Raw genomic sequence first — 8330 nt, forward strand, 5'->3', positions numbered from 1 at the left:
TAAATGCCTCAAATAACTAGGAATTACCAATATAGATATAATGTGCAGGGATTATATGAATTTCTTACTTAGTATTTGTTGGACACATCTGATGTACTTACATATTATTCTAGATGATTGTAGAGATAAAATAAACGTGGATCCTTCCCACAAAGAATTTATCATTCCCCAAAGAATTAGAATAAAGTAAAATATTTTTGGCCCTAGAAGAATATAACACTGAACAGAGTCCTTTTTCAGGCTTTGCTTCAGCATCCTATGGGGCTTCAGGATCATGACCACAGTAGATTATGGCTGGCTAATGCTATGAAAAATGTGGTGTTTTACAAAGTGCCAAAATGTTCACAGCAGGCTCCAGCTTGAACTCTTTGCATCGCCCTGCACTGGCCTTAGGCAAGATCCAACTTCATTAGCAGGGCCTGTGTGATTCAGCTCCTGCCTGAGTCTCCAGCACATCTATCTGTGCCGCCCCCCACTCCCCCGGGGCGTGACTGATGTTCTCTCTTCTCACGCTTCTGTTTTTCCTGTGCTGGCATCTTGGCCTTCCTCTGCTTCTCCACCCCTCTCTCACTCTTTCCTAAAGACTGGGCCTGGGGGTCACCTCCTCCTGGCAGCCCTACCAGAGTCAAGTTTACTTTCCCACTTTCTGTGCTCTCGTTGCACTCAGCAATGGGTGCTTATTATGCATATGTGTGTGTGCATATATATGTATCATGCAGGTATATGCATATAAACTTAATACTCATAACTAACATGTATTCAACACTCTATGCCAGGCTCTCTTCTGGTCTCTCTTCTTTTTTTTAAAGATTTTAATTATTTATTTGGCAGAGAGAGACACAGCGAGAGAGGGAACACAAGCAGGGGGAGTGGGAGAGGGAGAAGCAGGCTTCCCACTGAGCAGGGAGCCCAATGCGGGGCTCGATCCCAGGACCCTGAGATCATGACCTGAGCCGAAGGCAGATGCTTAACGACTGAGCCACCCAGGCATCCTCTCTTCATCTTTTAACTCCATCCTTGCAGCAGTCCCATTAGAGAGGTGCTAGTAACTTATTCAATCACATAGCCAAGAAGTGAGAGGACCAGAATTTGAACCCAGGCTCTGGAGCCATGTGCTTCCAAGCAATGCCACCCTGCTGTCCCTCAGCTGCCATCACACCGTGTTACAACTACTGATGTCATTCATTTTCACCTCTTGACTGTGGTCTCCTTGAGGGCAGGGACTGATTTCGTTCAGTAACTGGAACATTGCGTGAACTCAGGAACAAATAAATGAATTTAATGAGGCACAGAATGAAAAATGAATAATACCTGGTCCTTTATTTCAAGGGCCCCACGATTCCTTTTTCACCTTTTTTCTCTCCTTCCTTCTTTCACAAAATGGTTGCAGGGCCTTTAATGAAATGAGTTAATCAAGTATTTAACAGGAGAACATAAAATTTAATTACGTATGTATGGGGAATCCACATAAACATGAGATTCCTGTAGGGCCTTTTAAACAACCTGAGAAATAGATGTTATCATTCCAACTTTACATGCAAGAAAAATGAGACCCAGAGAAGGTGACTAACATGACCAAGGTCATAGCTGAGAATTGGCAGAGTCTGGATTCAGTGGTTCAATCCTGTGGATTGGCTCCAGATTCATGATCTTAACCTCTGCAATACATATGTCATCAATAGCCTCACTGGGCAGAAGAGACCCATAAACAGATAACAAAACAAGAGACAGAAGTACAGAAAGAAGGGGCGCCTGGGTGGCTTAGTCGGTTAAGCATCTGCCTTCAGCTCGGGTCATGATCTCAGGGATGGAGCCTCCTGGGATGGAGCCCCGCATCAGGCCCCCTGCTCAGCGGGAAGCCTGCTTCTCCCTCTCCCACTCCCCCTCCCCCTGCTTGTGTTCCCTCTCTCGCTGTGTCTCTCTCTGTCAAATAAATAAATAAAACATTAAAAAAAAAAGAAGAAGAAGTACAGAAAGAAGTTCGGGCAGGAAGGGAGGTAGGGGGATCCAGACAAGCAGGGTGGGGGTGCCGGGAGAAAGCACTGTGCAGTGTGATTGGCCGGAGAGCTGGCCCTCGGTGGGCAGGGGTGGGGGGTGGGGGGGATTAAAAATGCTCCAGGCTCACTCACAACCACCTGCTGAGTAAAAGGGGCTCTGGCTGGTTTCCTGGGGGTGGTGGGGGTGGGCACCTCTGATGACTTCAGAGGGACCAGGACCGCCCTCACCCTCCTGTCATCCTTTCTCTTGTCCCAGCTCTCCACTTGCCATCTGCCTCGTTCTGCAAGAGGCTCTCTGAATCACAAGATCTTGTGAGTCACTCATTCCCTCTCTAAGGAATAAATAACATCAAGTCACACAAAAGCAGAGCAGTCGGGTTTAAATGAGGTGTCACACAAAGATGGAATGCGGGGTCTGCTTTCCTTTATGAGCTGACACTGCTGTCGGGCGAGGCGTGGTGCCAGGCTCTCAGCTGGAGCTTTGGGGCCATCGACCCAGAGCCCTGGCTGCTTTAGGTTCATCTGGATTTGATGTTGAGACTGCCAGACTCAGCAAGAGAAAAAGCAGCCTCCAAAGTTCATAATTCAGCCCAACTGGAGAAAATCTGAACTATGAAGATGAGTGCACGTTGATTTGGCTGTATCTCCAGTCTTCCTTGAGACAGGCTTTTCCTTTATTTCACTCGCGGAATGCCGATAATAGACATCCTGAAAGTAAATGTAGTGCTTTAATATTCCAGAGCTGCTTTCCATAGCCTATGACATGCAAAGCCCTTTGAGTGCAAAAACCCAGAATGCTCCTGGTATAGCAGAGAGAGTATGTGGTCAAACAGAGCCCAGTGATACCTTGTGGCAGATATTCTGATCTCGTTCCAGTGGTGCGTTGTCATCTTTGTGCCCTGGTGTCTGCCCCAAGCCTCTCTCTAGAGCAGCCTCCTGCCTGGCTAGAGTCAGGGTAGGAGAAGAGCAGTTTGATTTTATGGTGAAAAAAAAACTCACAACAAGGTGTAAATCCGAGCACAGATTATCTCCTTGCAGGGTATAATGCCATTCTAGAAGAGAGGTGTGGTAATCAAAATCTAATCGACAGAAGGTTGGGTAAGACTTATTAAAAAAAAAAATAGACTTTATTTTTTAGAGCAGTTTTAGATTCATAGCAAAGTTGAGTAGAAGGTACAGAGATTTTCCATATCTCCTTTGCCCACAACTCATGCACAGCTTCCCCCTTATCAACATCCCTCATCACAATGGTGCATTTGTTATAACCGATGCACCTGCATTGAGCATCATTATCACACAGAGTTCGTAGTTTACATTACAGTGCATTCTTGGTGTTGTACACTCTATGCACTCTATGGGTTTGGAAAAATATATAATGACATGTACCCACCATTCTTGTATAATATAGAGTAGTTTCGCTACCCTAAAACCCTTCTGTAGTCTGCATATACATCCCTCTCTCCCCCTGACCCCTGGCAACCACTGACCTTTTTGCTGTTTCCAGAATGTCAATAGTTGAAATCATTCAGCATGTAGCCTTTTCCGATGAGCTTCTTTCACTTAATATGATGCATTTGTTTCCTCTGTGCCTTTTCATGACTTGATAGCTCATTCCTTTTTTAGCACTGAGTAATGTTCCATTGTCTGGTTGTGCCACAGTTTATTTATCATTCACCTACTGAAGGACATCTTGGTTGCTTCCGAGGTTTGGCAGGTATGAATAAAGCTATTAGAAACATCTATGTGCAGGTTTTGTGTAGACATAAGTTTTCAACTCCTTTGGGTAAATACCACAGAGCATGACTGCTGGTCATGTGGTAAGAGTATGTTGAACTTTGGGACACCTGGGTGGCTCAGTCGATTAAGCGTCTGCCTTGGCTCAGGTCATGATCCCAGGGTCCTGGAAACCAGCCCCACATCCGGCTCTTTGCTCAGCGGGGAGTCTGCTTCTTCCTCTCCTGCCTCTCCCCCTGCATGTGCTCTCTCTCATTCTCTCTCTCAAAGAAATAAGTAAAATCTTAGAAAAGATACATCTATTAAAGATTTTATTTATTTAATTGAGAAAGAGAGAGAGAAAGCATGAGCAGTGGGGAGGGGCAGACGGAGAGGGAGAAGCAGCAGGGAACTAGATGGGGGCTCGATCTCAGGATGCCGGGGTAATGACCTGAACCACCCAGGTGTCCCATAAATAAAATCTTTTTTTTTTTTTTTAAAGGCTATGTTTAGCTCTGTCCAAACTATGTCCAGAGTGACTGTACCATTTTGCATTCCCACCAGCAATGAATGAGAGATCCTATTACCCTACACCTTGCCAGCATCTGGCATTGTCGGCAAAGATTTACTTTTGAGAGGAATCTTCTAGAATCCTTTCATTACCCTAGTCAGCCCTCCTCACCTGATTCACCTTCCTCAGCATCAGGGAAACAAGGGTCAGTATCCTGGGAGTCCACTTCTGAAGAGTTGCGGGGCCTCAGCTGTACCCGTGTCAGGTAGCTGAGCTCCAGCTTGCCCGTTCCTGGCACCTCCCAGGGTGCCTTCAACCGCCGTCCCCCTTACCCCCCACCCAGACACCTACACTTGGCTGTGGAAAGCCCGCACTTACTCTTCGGGTCTCGCTGGGTTAGCTATAGAGTCTAGGCATTGATTTAGGGTGTGGATTGCCTGGGTTCTGATGGTCGCCCCACTGTGTACCTATAGCTACATAACTGCTTGGAACAGGGCCTGGTACATAGGTAGGGAGTGTCGGTTCAGCCTTCACAACCACTTCCTTCAGAAAAACCCTCCCTAGCCTCTGGTGCAGCGATCCCTCCTGTGTGCTGTATTTTATTTTATTTTATTTTTATTTTTATTTTTTTTATTTTTTTTAAAGATTTTATTTATTTATTTGAGAGAGAGAGAGCATGAGAGGGGGGAGGGTCAGGGAGAAGCAGACTCCCTGCCGAGCAGGAAGCCCGATGCGGGACTCGATCCTGTGACTCCAGGATCATGACCTGAGCCGAAGGCAGTCGCTTAACCAACTGAGCCACCCAGGCGCCCCTGTGTGCTGTATTTTAATAACCTCTTTATTTGCCTCCCTTATAAGATACAAGATCCCCGAAGGCAGGGACTATCTTTCTCCCGACCCTAGGGAGAAGAGTTACCTTCTCACCCTGCCTCCCACCAACCACCGCCCCCCGCCCCCCCCAATTCACAAAATTGAATTTCCTGAGGGAATGGGGGCTCAGAACAAATGTAACTTTATTTGAGACACAGAGAATCATGGCTTGTTTTTGAACCCTGGTAAACACCTGCAACATGTCCATGGTCCTGGCAAAAGTAGGCCCGTAGACTATTTGGTGAGTAGATGGAGGTGGGAAGTATCTTGAAATGTATCCAGTCTATTTTAATAATACCATAGAAACAGTTTTTGTTTACCTGTCTTGAGTAAATGTTCTTCAGGGCTATTTCCTGAGCATTTAAAGCGCATTCAAATGAGTTGTCTTGGATTCAAAAGACTTTCATGACTGCAAGTTAGCAACAAGTTGAATTTCTGATTCATTAGTCTCACATTGCTGGTTGCCTAAGCAACTAAGCCTGGCTACTTTACACTTTGACTCTGGAAAGATTGGAGTCTCCAGCCAGAACCTGTGTCACCAAACCCCACCTAATGTGATAAAACCTGTTAAGCCAAAACCCCAAATCCCACTGTGCATATTGGCCTCCATTTCACAAAGTTGCCTGGGCCTACAATGCCTCGTTCTTGCTCAGAGTGAAAGTTGTTGAGACTGTTCTTTTTTCCACTCTCAGTTACTTGTGGTCATTCATCCACGCATCACTCAAATGAATTAAGTCCAGAAAGAATCCAAAAATGTTTCTTTAGTCATTTGTTTCTGCTCATCCCCCCCTTCAGTCTTCAGAGACTTCTTCCTAGTCTGCTATAACAGTGTGTAGACTTGATAAAGTTTTTTGCCCTTCTAAGGATCAAAAGAGTATCTAAAACACAGATAATAAATGGAAAAAGTAGGAATAAGCTAAACACTAGGACAGAGCCTTCAGGCAAATCTCAAAAGCGACACATTTCACCACCATCCTGAACTCTCAGCAAATCAGCATCACAAACACAGAAGCTGTTACAGAGGAAAAGAAATGGAAGAGACCCAGGCACTGATGGGACATGTGGTCCTGGATTGGAGCCTAGTGTGAACAGTTTTGAACAACGACAACATCTATTTGGGGAACAATTACGGAAATTGGAATATGGCCTGGGTCATAAGTGATATTAAAACTCATTAAGATGACTAGTATTGTGGCGTGTTAGGCATGATAAGTATTTCTTTTGGTTATGTAGGATGTCCTCGTTTTTTTTGAGCTGTGTACTGAAGTATTTAGGGGTGAAACGTCATGAAGTCTGCAATTTAAAGTAAATTCCTTTTTAAAGAACCTATTTTTTCAAGTAAAATACATCAGCATAAAAATAATATGAGTGTGGATGCCTGGATGGCGTAGTCAGTTAAGAATCCAACTCTTGGTTTTGGCTCAGGTCATGAGATCAAGCCCTGTGTCGGACTCTGCGCTCAGCGCGGAGTCTGCTTAGGTTTCTTTCTCCCTCTGCCCCTCCCCTGCCTCTCTCTCAAATAAATAAATCAATCTTAAAATAATAATAATATGAGTGTGAAAATCTGGAAGAACTGAAATGATCTGGAAGCTCTCACGTTAGATCTTTATTACTTGACCCAATTAACTTGAAAGTCTGCTTTGCTAAAATACTCGGATAAGGAGACAGTACGTATGTACCTGTGTGTACGTGTGCCAATAAGGGTTAGCCCATTAAAACAGTTTCTCTACCTGGGAAGGGAAAGTGCAAGGAATCTGGAGCATGTTTTGTGATTTAGTAACTGTGTGATCTTGGCCAAGGTACTTCATGTCTCTGTGCCTCAGTTTCCCCAATTGTAATATAGGTATAATAGTAGCAAACCTACTGCATAGAGTAAACTAGAGGTTAAATGAGTTAGATATTTATAAGCCCACTAAAACAGTTCTTGGCACAAAGTAATTGTTGAATAAGTGTTAGCTATTATTATTGTTATTGTTTTTGTTATTGAGGAGCAGGACCCTAGAAGATGCTGGGTTGGCATAAGTCAGTGCAGCTTCTAGGGTTTTGTGGTATGTTGTTAGTCGCCATGGGAGCTCCATATTCCTGGGGACCCATCTTTTGAGGTCTTCCTTACCTTATACTGAGAAATATCCCACCCAGTGTTTAGGGCTGGTGAACAGTGGTGAGGTCTAAAAGCATTTTTTCTCTTTCTAGGCAATGAACAATACCTTTTGCAGTTCAGGATTGCCAGGCCAGTGGACTAGTTCTCTCTGTTACAGATATTTGATTGCGACAATTTCCATACATTCCAATAAAAAAGGACATCACAGTGCATTTCCACGATACAGTGACCTGAATTTACTGGGAGAGCCTGTACTTTGTCAGGTAAGGCTTTAACTCCCTTAGCAACCACATTGCCCTCATGCTGCGGCTAACAGTCCCTGTAATGGCCTGACCTACTTGGGGAGCCCGAAGCAAGCACACAGAAGCATGTGGGTCCCCAAACATCATAGCCATATGCACATCCATCCCACAGGTCCTGGTTCAAGGCTGCTGCTTGTTCTGTTATACGGGCAAGTCGTTTTTGATCAGGAATGTTATTTATTTTTATTTTATTTTTAAGATTTATTCATTTTTTTGAGAGAGAGAGAGAGAGAATGCGAGCCCCGGGGGGTGGGGCAGAGGGAGAGGAAGAGAGAGAATCTCAAGCAGACTCCCCACTGAGTGCACGGCCCTGAGATCATGACCTGAACCAAAATCAAGAGTTGGAGCTTAACCGACTGAGCCACCCAGGTGCCCCATAGACAGTTTCTGTACCTACCTAAACTTTCTGTAATTTAAAATATACCATTAGCTTTTTATATTAAGCATGGGAATAAACAAATAAATTGGATGACTTCAGCAGTAATTATGGATATACAGAATAAGAACATCGTTGCTATTATACTATATATATTTATAATGTTGAATATATTCTTTACTTCTATTTTCAAACATGATGATTTATGATCTTTGTACTGGGCCCTATTTTATAGCCTTCACGCATACATCCATATTACATAATAGGAAGTGAAAGAATCTTGAAATAAGGTGTCCCTCTCCTTCAGGTTTCTGAAGATAACACTCATTTCTTTTATCATTCATTGAGAATGAGCTCATATGATTCATAGTAATGCAGGAATTTTTTTTTTAACAATGCCTAGGAGGTTTGAGCTGTGCATAAATAATTTAAAACAGACGTCATTAGGATACTGAGCTTA

This window comes from Phoca vitulina, unplaced genomic scaffold, assembly GCF_004348235.1.
Source record: "Phoca vitulina isolate PV1807 unplaced genomic scaffold, GSC_HSeal_1.0 scaffold3, whole genome shotgun sequence".
Classification (NCBI taxonomy): Eukaryota; Metazoa; Chordata; class Mammalia; order Carnivora; family Phocidae; genus Phoca; species Phoca vitulina.